Raw genomic sequence first — 15,000 nt, forward strand, 5'->3', positions numbered from 1 at the left:
ACGGAAAAATCGAATATTTTAAAACACGGAATATACGGAAAATTCTAAAACACGGAATATACGGAATATTCTAAAACGCGGGATGAGAGGAAAGTCTTTTAAAAAAGGATATAAATATTGCATTTTTTTGGCCGTGAGTAGTCTGACTAGGATAAGATAAGTTCAGATGATAATTTAACATTTCCTCGCGACATAACCTCGCTGAACGTCCTCATACCTTCGCCGAATTTGAGCATCGTTTTTCGAAAATTCACCAAGAAAGGCGGTCCTGAAATCCATAAAAAAGCTTTCTCAACATGATCGGTTCAAGAAACCAGATGTAAGGAATTCCAAGCATTTGAGTATATTCGAATCTACCAATCAGGGCACCGCGACCGTTGGCTTGCCAACGCTTGGCAACGGTCGCGTTGCACTGCGAAGCTCAAAACTCAGCGAAGGTATGGGAACACCCCTAATCGATCGGATGCTGGTGTTTTTAACGTGAGAATTTCACTGGTTTGGCGTCAGTTGCCGCTTGAACAAGACGAGGTTAGTGGCCGGCGGCTCGGTGTTGCTTGCCTTGTCAATTTTCTTGACTCTTTAACTGGTGGTCGAGAAAAGATTTCAAAAAATGACGCCTAAAGCAGCTCGGAACGACAAAAAAAAAAAAAAATACAGCACTCGGTTGACACTTTATTTGATCTTTCATTAAATTATTTGCTTTCAAACTTTATTGCCGAACAAATCGCAACCGCCGTAACGTTTTTATCCTTCTACAGATCGATAACAACAACAACAACGACAGAAGGTGGTCTACTTGTGACCGATCATAACAACATCTGCTAGGGAAATCGTGTATGAACGAAGGAGGTTTTGTAACAAAGACCTTCAAGAAGGCATCGACTTAGCAAATCAGCCTGAAAAAGAAACGATAACATGTCGTACATTATGTTTCTAAGGCAATTGAGACACTTACCATCGTCTTTCTACATTTTTCCATCTCTGAGTGTAGGAAAGTGCGCCTGCGATGTTTCGGCACAGTCCGAGAGGCACAAAAACTAAAGCGGGGAAACATATTCTCTGTAAGACATTTTTATATCTCTTGTCGCGAGGAAATGTAAAATTATCATCCGAAGTTATCTTATCCTACCCAGACTACTCTCGGGCAAAAAATGCAATATTTATATCCAGTTTTGAAGACTTTCCTCTCATCCCTCGTTTTAGAATATTTTGCATATTCCGTGTTTTAGAATTTCCGTATATTCCGTGTTTCAAAATATTCGATTTTTTCCGTGTTTTAAAATATACCATATATTCCATATTTTAGAATATTCCGTGCATTCCGCAATTCCACCATTCTACGATTCCATTCTATCATTCTACCATTCCATCGAATAGGGTCACCCACGAAAAGCGATCAGAACGGAAGTACATTCTATGTTTCAACATTTGATGGCATTCATGAAAATACATTTATTAAAACTTCATTCGTCCAAAGGACGACCTTTGGAGTTATTATACTTGTCGACCGGGCCGGTTTTTAGTCGTCTGGGACTACCGGACGACTGCAAATGAAGATCCCTGCAGTACTAATTTTCATATCCATTTTCACAGGTATGTTAACCTACCTTTTACATCGCATTTTACATATTTTTCACATGGTATTTCACATGCAATACTGTGAAATACCAAGTGAAAATGCAGGGCCCGTTTCACAGGGCTTTAAAATGATCATTTTCACACAGCGGTGATAAACATCGTATTCCAACGCATTTTTTATATAGAATGCGTTGTCCAGAATACAATGTTTATTACCGCTGTTTGTGTTATTTTCTTAATCAAGCTACGATGGCCTAAGAACAAGAGTTTATACAATAATATTTCACATTTCTGTGAAATAATAATATCTGTTAAAACCATGTGAAATCCCTGTGAAACTTCAAACAAATTTCACATGGTTTTCCACGTGAACTTCAATGTGACAGACATACTTTTCACAGGGCTGCTTCCAGTCGTTAAGGAGGGCGCCGGGACATAACCTGTTCTAGTCAAGTTGATTCAGGTCAAAGCTGCCACATGAGGGACATGACGGCTCTCGAAAGCTTTTCTATTGCTTATACTTCGACCTACCCTCCGAGAAGTTTGCCGGGCCAGACGGCGGAGTACTGTTCTCTCTTGCGTATACTACGAGTCAGAAAAAAACCTGTTTAAATATGAAAGAGTTTGTCACCTTTATCGCACTGGTTATTTCAATCATTGGAATTACTCATTCAAAAGAAGTTCCTTTCGAAAAATGTGCTTCGCCATATGGTGAGCTTGATTCCGTGGACGTGACACCTTGTGATGAAGAACCATGTGTGGTCAAACGTGGCACCAACGTAACTATTCGCGTTACTTTTACACCGAACGAAGTTGTTAACAGCGGAAAGATCCATCTTTACGCAATCAAATGGGGAAGGCAAAAAGAATTGCCCTTAAAGAATCCGTACGCCTGTAAAGGATATGGACTGACCTGCCCACTTAAGAAAGGGATCACACAAAAGCTCTCATTCACAGACACGGTTCCACACGATGTGCCTTCGGTCAGCCTCAAGCTAGAGGCTACTTTGGTTGATGAAAGTGGCGACTCCGTGGCATGTGGAATCATTGCCGTGAAGGTTGTTTAAATACTGTAAAAACTCATGGAACCGTAGGATAATGATATGCCGCGTAACTGAGGTCTTGATGTCTTTTTTGTTGTCTGTAATAGTTTTCATTTTAGATTTTAATTTTGAGTGTAATTTCGTATCTGTATTGCTTTCAGTCATTGTTGTCGGTTGTAAAAGAAATTAGCAAATTGAAAGTGAGGGTGATGAACTGGCTTCGACTGAAGTAAACTCTTATCAGTTTCTGCCGCATATATCGCATATATTCGAGGGTATTCGTCGTGATTTAATTTCTTGCAATCTTTGCATGAAATAACTAGTTTTACGGGCGAAAATGAAATTGTTAACTCGAAGGTGCAGTTGCAGTGTAAGATCAACCATTTCAGTGCGGGATTAAAATTTAAGAATGTATGCTTTGTTTCAGTTTAGTTCAGTTGGCAGTCGTGAATTTGCTGTTATTGTACGCATGCATCGGTTCCGCGATACCCTTTTCACGTGTTTTTTTTTCTTTCAAGTGTTGGGAATATGAAATACATTTTCAGGTTTTCTGCTTTATTGGGTTCTACGATTTTTTTAACCTTTATACATAACAATATTAAAATTCTTATACGGTTGTTAAAACTGGAAAGTGCATGTGGCTCTTATTCAGCGGTCAGGCATTGAGAGGATTCACTATCCGGGTTTGCCAAATGTATCGAACCATGTTCATTGCCGTGACTTTAAGATCTTTAGTTCCTACGGCCTGCTCCCGTTTGACCTTGTAGCTCAGTCGGTAGAGCACCGGTGACCCTGGTCAGAGTTTTTCTCTGTCCTTGTGTGGACCCATTCCATTAGTAGGGCTAACGCTCACGAGGTTCATTTTGGGTACAAAACTGGCACTTCACATTACACTCTAATTAGTTAAGTCTGCTGCAATTCCTCGTTTGATTCGGAGGATTCAGAGACCAGGTCACCTATATGGACTGCTTGTTTATAGACCGACCCAAACCAGCCTTGCAAGACCTTGCACCTACATTTTGATGAAGCGTTATCAGTAAATGTCTTCATAATCTCGTGATAAATTCAGTATTTCATCTACTTTGCAAATGATGGCGTCTCTTCTCACTTCGAACATTTTGCTTGGTACCTTGTATTTTATTTCTACCAATTCAAAACGAGGAAAACTCTGCGCTAACTAGTCCATCGATTTCGATAATCAGGCTACATTGAAGCGCATCCTGGCCTGTCAACGGATTCTTGAAGAGGTTCCAATGAGTGTAATTTCTCGCTCTTCTCGGTAAACTTGAGGAAGACTCAGTTTCCTTCTCCAGAATTTCACCAATTTTGCAAATCGGTAAGTTCCTTTGAATAGCGGGCCCTTTACTCTAACTTCCGACAACAGCGTCATTCGATGGGCCATGGCCCCTGGTGAAATGCATTTACCTAAAAAATATTGGGCAGTTTTTACGTGTCACGGACAATTTACAAAATTTCTTCACGCAAAAATCAAGTAATTCATTATTCACGTTAAATAGACCATATTCGTATACTCAGTATTGGACTGGAACTAGCTTGCAATGGAGGCTAATGCGGGGAAATCTTTTCAAATGCAAATACTTTTAAATATATTCCCCCGCATTAGCCTCCATTGCAAGCTAGTTCCACTCCAATACTGGGAATACGAATACGGTCTATTAAAATAGATATGTTTCCAAGTAGTTACTTACATAAAGTATTTACTTGCTTGCTGCTTGCCTGGTTAACATGAAGTACTTACTTACTTGGCTTATATGAAGTACTTTTTTACGTAGGTGCTTGGCGTACGTGAAGTACTTACTTCGATGGGTATCACAGCCACTTTCGGGGCTCTTTGATTTCTTTTAATTTGGAATGCTGGGTCTTGATACCTTTCCATCTTCTCCTGCTCAGTCGTAATGATGTTCTAGTCCGCTGGCACAGCTATGTCGAAAAGTGTCCACTCCTGTGTGTCTTTCAACACCACAGTGATATCTGGCAGATTGTACTTCCGCTGCTTGTCTGTGTAGATTCAGTAATCTTGGCAGCTTCTGCAGGTACCAGAGCAGAAATAACGTAAAACAAAAGGAACTAAGGACAGAAAACAAATCAATTCCAAATAAAGACTAATCCTAAGTGACCAAAAACACAATGCTTTCCGGTACCTGCAGAAAGACCCATAATCTTGCCCCAAGTTATCCTCACTTTTCCATTTTCTGCAACTGGCAAGGGTTGATTGTCGCACCTCTTGTCGGTACACTCCGATACTTTCTGCACAGTTCTCAGCCGTACCCGCTGGTCCACCTTGGGGTGGCGCCTCCTATACTCTGTCTGGGCAACCTTCCTGCATCCACCGACAATACCCAGTATTGTTATATAGTTTAATTTTTTCCCGCAACAGCGCGCGCTCTCTTTGGTTACTTCGAGGTCAAATGACATCTAACAATAAAACTGTTTCCCGCCAAAAGTCTCTGAGCGGGCAACAGTGCAAAATCTCTGACGTTAGAGGGTATCAGTGCACTGTTACCCGCGAATGTTGACTGACGACCGCCGTTGCTGTTGCCGTTTCATGTTTTTTATTTTGCTACATAACAAAACACTTAATGACTGGTCCCGAGGCAAAAAGTTATTATTTTTTCTCTCGAATTTCAATTTTTTCCTCGGCTAAGCCTCTGGGAAACATTGAGATTTGAGGGAAACAAAATAAATTGTTTCCCTCGGGACCAGTCATTAAATGTTTACTGTTTCAGTGGTGTATCAGAGGTCTTATCTATGCTGTACTTGATCAAATTCAGTCTTCTTCAAGAATCGTTTTTGTTGTGCTACATAACAAAACACTTAATGACTGGTGCGTAGATTTCTCTGGTGGACACAGGAGAATCATTAACTTAGCCTGCAATGGCGTCGAAAGTCATGTAACGCGAATGGCGTTTTAGTGGATCTTTGAATAAAATATACCCTTATGAAGCTCAATAATGGAAAGTCAGTTGGATAAACTAGGCAGGCGGTGAAAAACCAACACCTGGAATCTCAAAAGCGACGAGTAATGGACTTCGACAACAATCTATCGCCCGTCGAGCCGAAATCAAAGTGAGCTGTATTTCTAAAATAATATTTAACCAAGTGTTCTGTTATGTAGAACACTTAAACCAAATGGAATATTCTCTGGTAACTTATGGGTTCAACAAAGACAGAGAACGATTGAACGAATCGAACACCTTACGTGGATCTGTGATCAACTCTGTACAGTCTTCAGGTAAAAAAAAATAATTGAAAATGTAACAGCCAAGAATTACTTGAAAGAAAGCTTGTCGTGTATTTTGTGCTTCATTATTCAAGGAAAAGGTTCTTCATGGAAACGGTTTGATCCTGAAATTTAGTTTGTTGCAATATTGCGCATATTTGACACGATTGAGTTTCTTCTCTTCACGCTCGTAATGAAATAGAAGGGGTTTTTGCCTCTAATAGCAAATATGTTGTTTGTTTCAAAAAAATTTTCGCTGGAAAAGGTGGCCTTTATGAATTCATCATGTTTTATGATATGCGAGCTTAACTGGATAGTTTTTACGGCAATAGTAAAGCATTTTCTTGTCAAAATGACGTTAGCGTCTTTCTGGTGTGTTAACTGTATTTGCCGTCTGCCGCGTAACCTTGATCAAAATTACCTCCAGAACCTACTTTTTCGGTAGAATAAGCTTTTAGAATGATGTTCTTGTTTTGCATAAAGCAAGCTAACAAAATATGTACCTTGCTGAGTTCGCATTTGTTAGCGTTAATAGTATTTTCGGTCCGATGCTTCTGTTTTATGAGGGGTATATTGTTTTGGTCTCCCATCCAAACACTAACCCCGCTGGACAGGGTTAACTTCAGTGAACTTTGGTATTACAAAGCTGTCAGATGCTCAGAGGGCACGCTTAAACTTGTGGTGAAAAGAAGTTGTGAGGGAACTCGAAAATTATCGTGTCAGCCCAGAAGCCAATGTTTCTCGCTTCTCTTTTATTTGTTATTCTTCAGAGACTGGAATGCTGTAGTCCAATACCACACAATTCAGTGCCTTTTGATTTTCTGTAACACGTACCACAGGCAACCCAGTGTATGCTTCACGGAAGCATCTCGTTATTGGGTTGCCCTATGGCAATCCCAGTCGGAAAATGGGTAGATTTATTATTTTTTTTCCGTGTCGGTAAAAGTCTTGCCTGTCACTCCCCTGGTAAGTGGTGTCTTTGTGCATAGAGCCTTCTGCGCGTATTTTCTTAGGATCGAGAAGGGTAGTGGAAATCATCGGTTTAACCCCCTATGGAGAAAAATTCAGAAGACTTGATGAATATGCCATCTATAATTGACAATTACGCTCTACTTGAACTGAATTCCAAAAACTTTGTTTATCTCGCAAACGGGCTCAATTATGATATTCCTACAAGGTGGAAGGACTGGAAAAGGTTCCTTTAAAGAGCCTTTGCCTTCCTTCAACGGCTTCGTTAAACTCGTAAACGGGCTTAATTGGTCGGTTAGAAACAAAATATGAAAGCTAAGAGAAGCAACTATTGTAAGATATAAAAAAACCTCGCCATAAATTAGAGCCATCATCACTCTAGCTGCGATTCACACGTCCTCGCGAACTACTGTTTGCAGAGTCCGAACTTTGGCTCTCTTTGTATGCGGATTGGCTGCGAAGTATATTCTATTGTCACACTCTCACTTTCGGAAAAAAACTAACTCTACAAAACTTGTGGCTGCGCGCATGCGCAGTAGTCACAAAAACCATTCCTCAGTCATTTCCATGACTCCTCTCCAGCCTCATCTGATGTTTGGTGAACAAACTCTTCCTGTGGGGCTTTTTTCTTCCACTTCCCGACTTTCGTTTCCTTCCTCCTCCTCTGATAGTCCAAACGATTCTCTTCTTCAACAAGCACCTTTTTCTTCCAGGCCACTTGAAGCATCGACTGTGTTCCTTCTTTACTAAGCAGGCATGTAAGGATTTGCTCTCCCTCTTTACACAATCCTCAATGCCAATTAGTCCCCTCCTCCCTTCCTTCCTTGGCAGATACAGTCTCGTAACATTGCTTCAGATGTGTGGACAGCCATTCACGTCAAGATCTTCCTAGTTTCTCTATCCATGCTAATCAGCTCTCCCACTGTGCAATCCACAATAACTGCACTGTAGCGTATTACATTACATTACATTACATACATACTTTATTGACTTTCCCCAAGGGGCTTTTCAAAGACAATATTAACACAAATATATTCCTATTTACAATTAAAAGATAAAAGATAAAATTTTAAAAATTGTTAAAATATATAAGTATTAAATTACAGTTCTTTAAGTAATTTGGTCCTCAGGTGATTTTTAAAAACAGTGACTGAATCACACAGTTTAAGATTATAATCTAAAGAGTTCCATAAATTAACTATTCTATAATAAAAGGTTCTTTGGCCGCTAGCGGTTTTAAAAAGTGGAATGTTCAACAATTGAGAGTTTCTGGTGCTACGACCGCTCACCTCGGCTCGCTTTAAAAATTTTGAAGACAGATATTCAGGGGCGTGGCCCGTCATACATTTAAAGGCCATTATAGCGCTTCGGTAATATAACTGGTTTGCCACAGGTAGCCAATTGAGCTCTTTACGAATAGGCGTAATATGGTCATATTTACGCGCGCCGCTCACAATGCGGCAGGCGAAGTTTTGCACAGCCTGCAGTTTGTTAATATTGTCCATACATTAGAACAATAAAATAATTACTAAAAACATTACATTACTGCTGCCGTGGGCCGAGCCCACATAGCGCCAACACAAACGGTCGCCTCTCCTTGCGGTCCTGCTCTACCACTGTTTCCTCTTTGAAGGAAAGTTCAGAGTCTTGCAGGTCTCTGGACACTGTATCTTTCCAGCGTATGCGTTGCCTGCCTGGGCGACGGTGCCCTTTCACTGGCGAAAAATGTCTGATTGGCCGAGGCCTTGTCATGTGACTTCAATAGCTCAAATCAAACATGGCTGCCATCGGGTGTTATCCGATCTCCGTCGATAAAAAAAAAACCTTGTTCAGGCCAGTAAAACGGACGAATGTTTTGACTGCATAGTTCGTTTTTTACGCCAGCGAGATTCTCTTTTTAGTTGTGGACCACCGTACTTTTTAGCCAACAGTGCTACGAGGGAAATTTCTTTAACAATTTCAAGGTCAACGCGAGTCTAGGTTGCGGTGACAGTGGTTGGGTGGAAATTTATTTGTGGAGCTTACCGGCTAATGGAGTACCATCTTGATTTCAATTCATGCGTTTATCTTTTAAAAAGTGGAGCAAAAAGTATACCAGTAAATTTCCAAATGGTTTCTCTTTCGACTATAAATTTGCACACTGTTTCCGCGGGGGGCCGCATCTAGCAGAAAATGTTAAGATTTCTGGCCATTCAAGTGGTCCATGGAGGCAAATTTATTAAGACGGAGGGAAAAAAAGAAATGCATGGCGTCCCTGAAAATTTAGAAATGCATTTCAGTCGTTCAAAGATAAATTTTAAAGTGAATTTAGCAGCAATAATAACCAATGTCATACATAACAACATGTCATATAAGCACCTCATATTGGGTACACTAGAAGGAAACTATTTAGTTGCAATTATATTTCACTATAGTCGTTCCACGCAAAATGCCAATCGTTTGCTTCCCTCCAAATTATAGAAATAAACATAGATTAGGTTAACTCTGAATAGCCAAAACAACAATACCGGTATTCCAAGTTGACAATTTGATTCAGAAATCCAGCTCACTAGCAGGGGGGATTTTACTGTAACAAAATATTACTACAGCTAATAATACCCTTTCATTACATTGTAGTGGGTTAATGTGACAACAAAAATAATTAATCAAGAATTGGTTTTATCTTCCAGCAATAAAACAGCAGGAGGAATTCAAATCAAAATTCAGGTATCTTCAAAGTTTAGAAAACTTTGAAGGTGATTCAGTGCTATTATCCAAAACAAATTTCATGCTGGCCTACTAAATACTTTCAGTGCAATAAATTAGTTAACCTCTCTTTGTGGACTCTGGTTGCAACACAGTGGTTTCAATAATTTAAATCCCCTTCCATTAGATTTAACTTTTAAAAAACTCCATAACTTCATATTTCTGTAATAATTGTTCAGTCATTGAGCAAAAAAATACAAAGCTACCGTACATTTGAAAGGGACGTAATCCCATGTTAGAGTTTTCTGGAGAAGACTTTCACAGAAATAACTCCTGTTACCTTTCCATATGTAAAAAATACATTAGGTGCAATGAATTTTTAGCAATTGCTTTAAAGAATACTAATCATTCCTACCATGTCCAAGGATGAATAAATTAAAGTTGAATGCAGTAAGTGTAAGAAGTAAAAAAAAGTGGCAAATTTTTTCAAACTGTAATCCATTTCCATTCTTGATTTAGTCCCTGGATAGTGTTAAACAATGGTGGTAAAGTAAACAAACTGCCCCAAGGGGGACTCCCTTACCAAAATGACAGGGGTTCTTTTTGTTCCTTTTTGGAGAAAAAATTGTGGATTTGCACTGCTTATAAGGCTGAGACCAAACAGCTTGCAGAGTTGCTGCAGTACATTTAAGGCTATCAATCTGAAAAATGACTGGAACAGTAAGACAATTTGGTACACGAGCAAATAACTTTTACTTATGAATAATTCATAAGTAAAAGTTATGTTTGGATTCCCATTGATTTAATGACTTTAATGATAAAGGCAAATTTGTTCTACAATAATACTCAAATACCATTATAGTCTTTATCGTTTACTCCTCAACCCACCAGCTTCAACTTTGATACTTTGTTCTAAAAGCTAAAGCAACGCAAAGAAAAGCATGGTGGCGGTGATGATTAATCACTTGTTTTGGTTCAAATGAAGAAAAAGAAAGTCTAACTAATAATAGCACTTTAACCCTTTCCCCCCTAAACTGGCCATACTTAGCATTTTACTCTGTCTAACACCAGATGATTTTACTTGTCAATGGGGAATCCCCAGGAGTCAATGGGTTAATCACTCACTAAAAAATGTCCTAATAAAATATTATGTTCCACTAACGACCAAAACTGTACTAATAGTTTGAATTACAGCTAAGGTCTGTCAAATTTCCATCTGAGTTACCAGACAGCTCTTACACTACTGGTACTTCTCAACATAAAGAAAATAAATTCTGTGGACTTAAACATTCCTAAATAGAAATGCTGTATATTCCAATTATGGTTACGTAAAATCTTCAAGATTTACCTGCTTCAGGAACTTCAAATCAATGAATGTTTGAAACAATTTTCCTGAACTCCTGCAAACTATATTCACTTTTTAATGGTTTGCCCTTTAAAAGTAACACTCAGAAATAATAATGCAAATACAACTGAGGCTGTTTTGCCTTATCTACAAGACAAGACAACAATATCCTTTATTCAAACACAATCAATATTAAAGCAATAATACATGCTTGTGGGGTCATGTGCTAACTATTTTAAAGATACACTACAAGAAATAAAAGCTTAAAACTAACTATGTGACAGACATAGGATATCTACACATAAGGGATAAGAAAAATACATCAATTGCTATCCAAAGATCATATTGCAAATACACCAAAAGGTAACGGTTGATTGACAAGTTCCTTGTGCAAAATGGTAGAGCATGTTTGAAGTCCATCAGGACCAAGACGAGAAGTTATGATAAAGATCTTAGTAAGATTCTTAATAAGATTCTTACTAAGATCTTATCTTACTTCTTATTTAAGATTCTTACAAGATTCTTACAAGAATCTTACAAGATTCTTACGAGATCTTACAAGATCTTACCAAGAACTTACCAAGATCTTTCAAAGATCTTACAAAGATCTTACCAAGGTCTTACCAGATCTTACCAAGATCTCACCAAGATCTTACAAGATCTTACTAAGATTCTTGTAAGATCTTACCAGGTCTTACCAAGTTTCTTGTAAGATCTTACAAGATCTTACCAATATTTTTGTAAGATCTTACAGGATCTTACCACGATTCTTGTAAGATCTTACAAGACCTTACCAAGATTCTCACAAGATCTTAATATGAGATCTTATCAAGATGTTTCTCATATTCTGCTAAAAAACACTACCAAAATAGAAAGAGTACAAAAAACTTTAGAATAACATTTTATTAAAACAGAAATCCTATTTTTATTACAAAGCAATGAAGTATTTATACAACTTTGAAACTGAAAACAAGGACACTACTACATTGTTCCCGAGTAAAATTAAAGCGTGATGCACCTCTTGACAACATAATAATGGTATTCCAAATTTTGATTAATAGAAAAAAATTACCACTTATTTTACTAAAAAATATGAAGGTAAGATAAAATATTATTTGAAAGAGACTACTTCAAATGCATAATTCAAAAAGCTGCAACATATTATTGTTACCCTTGTAGAACCAGACACTACGTGTAATCTAGTTTGTAAATCCTATGTAACAACCATACACGTATGTAAATGGTGTTATGATACACATATGTAACTTCGATATAGAGGCCTTATTCAAAAGCTATGTTGTACATATGCCTCATCTATATATTTTGAAAGGAAATGCTACATGTATGTTTTAGCTAGTCAAATGGAACCTTTACATAGCATATGTAAAGGCTATGTTATGGGACGGTTTTTTGCGTCCAAAAATGAAAATAGTTTCAACATAGTTTCTACATAGATTCGAAACAGAAAATACACAACACATATAGTGTATACATAGTTACATACAACACTTACATAGTGATAGCATAGGGTGTAAATAGGCTACAAATAGCCTCTACATAGCTGTAAAAAACTGGAAATAGAACAAACATAACTGTTTCATAGCATTTACATTATATTGTAAATAGAATCTACCTACTAACTGAGGGTCCATAGCAAAAATTGCATGTACATAGCACTTACATAGAAATACTATAGGATGTAAATAGGCTTTGACTAGCCTCTAAACATTTATGGAATAGTATTGCAATAGGAATTACACATCTCATGCCTAATGCTTGCATTTGAACAAGGTCAGAAAAATCAAGAAAAATAGCTTGAACTCACTGAGAAATAGAAGTACTAGTGCACACATGGAACACAAGAAACAAGGTTATCATATCCTGATCCTGTAAAATAATATTCCAGCAAATCAGAAATGTGCTGGAAACTTCAAAAAATCCATTGTAGTCAAGCTATTAACAGTTATTACCATAGCTCACAGACAAAAAAAATGGACTACAGATTTCAAAGCAGTAACATTTTTTTTATTGCATGAACCTAAACATTTAACTCATGCCAAAGTCTTTGGATTGGGTTCTTGTTTTAAATTTAAAAACAAAAAAAGCTTTAAAACACAGAACTATAACAAGTCTGCAAGGAGAGATCCCCAAATACATCAAACCATAACTGGTTGAGGAGGCAGAATTGGCTGCTAAGCACTTTTGTCTGCTGTAAAGGACCTTTCCCTGCTGTCCCATCAAATAATCTTTTTCAGATGCGTCTCTTTATACTCTTTCATGGCAACTAAAAAAAATACAGTACATATTATGCTTCAATCACTGATCATTACAATTAAATTGTGTGAAGAGTAGACTCATAAATTTGGGTCTCTACTTACAAACGTCCATAATAGCTTTCTCAGGCATTTTCTGCATTGATTACAATAGTTAAAATGACAGAAATTAGCATTTTTACGAGAAGGAATCAGTTGTCAATCGTACACATGTAACTTGCCGTATGAGAACTTTTTTTCCAAATCATTTGCGTCAACATTTGATCTAACTTCATTATTCTAGTTAAAGCTTTACCAATTTTTACAGGGCTATAGCATTTAAGCCAAATTGAGTCTCCTTCTTTCACAAATTGACTCGAAGGTGTGAAATGTGAATTCTTCATGCATGTAAATCGTTCCTCATTTTGAAGACAATAAGCCATCAAATCAAATGTTATTCGCTTAAAGTTAATGCTTACCTCTTTACTTGAGTTGTTGTAAGCATTTCCTTGCCTGGATCAGCATTTAAAGAGTAAAACTAACAAAAAAATCGTCACCACAAAAGCGTGTCAGATCGTAGGTACAAACGTTTTGAATAAAACCGCCCCAAGTCCCCCAAACCTGGAAGAGCTGGACTGGTTACCGCTGACTGCTGACCAAAACGAAAAGGACTCACTAGTTTCCAGTCCGGTCTCTCACGTGTTATCCAAGATGGCGGAGGATGACAATCTTTCTACGGATTCATTTTAAATGAGAAAGATTCGAAAGATACTGGAGTTCATTGAAAGGATTAAGTGCTGACTTGGAGTGTGTAATTTTCAAGAGTAATACATCATATTCCTTTTGGAATAAAGCCGATTATTAGACTCAGACAGCATCAAACAAGGTAATCCGTTGATTTGTATTTCTCACAATCTATTGAATATATCGGAATAAAAGCTTTCTTTTTCATTCCTCCGTGTACAGAGTGATTTTTTGGGGGTATCCTGCATGAACCCTTTCATTACAAGAAGCTGTCCAAGTTTCAGAACATTCTTTATTCTCCATTTAGTGTCCAGCCCAACTCAGATCACCTGGTTTCCTACAGGATGACCAAAGATCATGTCATCTTCCATAGCACAATGTATCCAAGAAATTGAAATTCATGTAGCTACCTCGTGGAGTTCAATTCAAATGGGATGACTGTATATGGAAAAGTAGTTTGTTACATTGTACGTGAAAATGTGGCATATGCATTACCTAAAGAACACAAGAAAACTGGCAGAAATTGACTGCCAAGATCTACCTTTACCTCAAGATCCAGTTTTAAAGGATATTGTGGAGAGAAATTTAATAGGTGAACATTACCTTGAAGTTGAAGAAGATGGTGAACTATTAATCGTCAGTTGTTATCAAATTGTAATCAAATTGTAAATAGATGTCTTTTTGTCAAAATAAGGGAAGCTAGAGGTTTCATAACAGTGCTAGATACTCCATATGAACATGAGTAGACTTCAAAACTGATTAAACTGCCTTGGTGTGTAAGTTAAATAACTATAGCAATGTTAATCAATTTCCCTTAGCAGCCCACTGAAGGAATTTAATAAGCTAAGAATACGGGTTGGTACATTTCGCTGACCCCCAGTCAATGGACTACCCAAATGGACTACCCTAAAAATGCTATTCGAACGAGTACTGTTGATCTATGTGTAAGCAGCATCTCAAATAGTGCTTACTTAAGCCTCAACACCCATTTTAAACAGCATTGTTCAACAGTATTTAAGTCTAAGCACCCATTATAATGAAGGTTAGCTTACATGCAGTAATCCGCCATCACAACAATAATCGAAAGGTTTGAGATGCTGCTTACACATGGATCAACAGTACTCATTCGAAATAGTATTTTTA

The 15,000-nt window shown here is 37.8% G+C and overlaps 1 long non-coding RNA gene across 1 annotated transcript; it reads left to right on the top strand.

Annotated features, from left to right (window-relative positions):
* The first annotated feature begins 1,456 nt into the window (after positions 1-1,456).
* On the top strand, positions 1,457-3,252 carry LOC138015936 (uncharacterized). The gene is made up of 2 exons (XR_011125672.1): positions 1,457-1,593; positions 1,980-3,252. It is a non-coding gene; the product is annotated as an uncharacterized lncRNA (long non-coding RNA).
* The last annotated feature ends 11,748 nt before the right edge of the window (positions 3,253-15,000 follow it).

This window comes from Montipora capricornis, chromosome 9 (genome assembly GCF_036669925.1).
Source record: "Montipora capricornis isolate CH-2021 chromosome 9, ASM3666992v2, whole genome shotgun sequence".
Lineage (NCBI taxonomy): Eukaryota > Metazoa > Cnidaria > Anthozoa > Scleractinia > Acroporidae > Montipora > Montipora capricornis.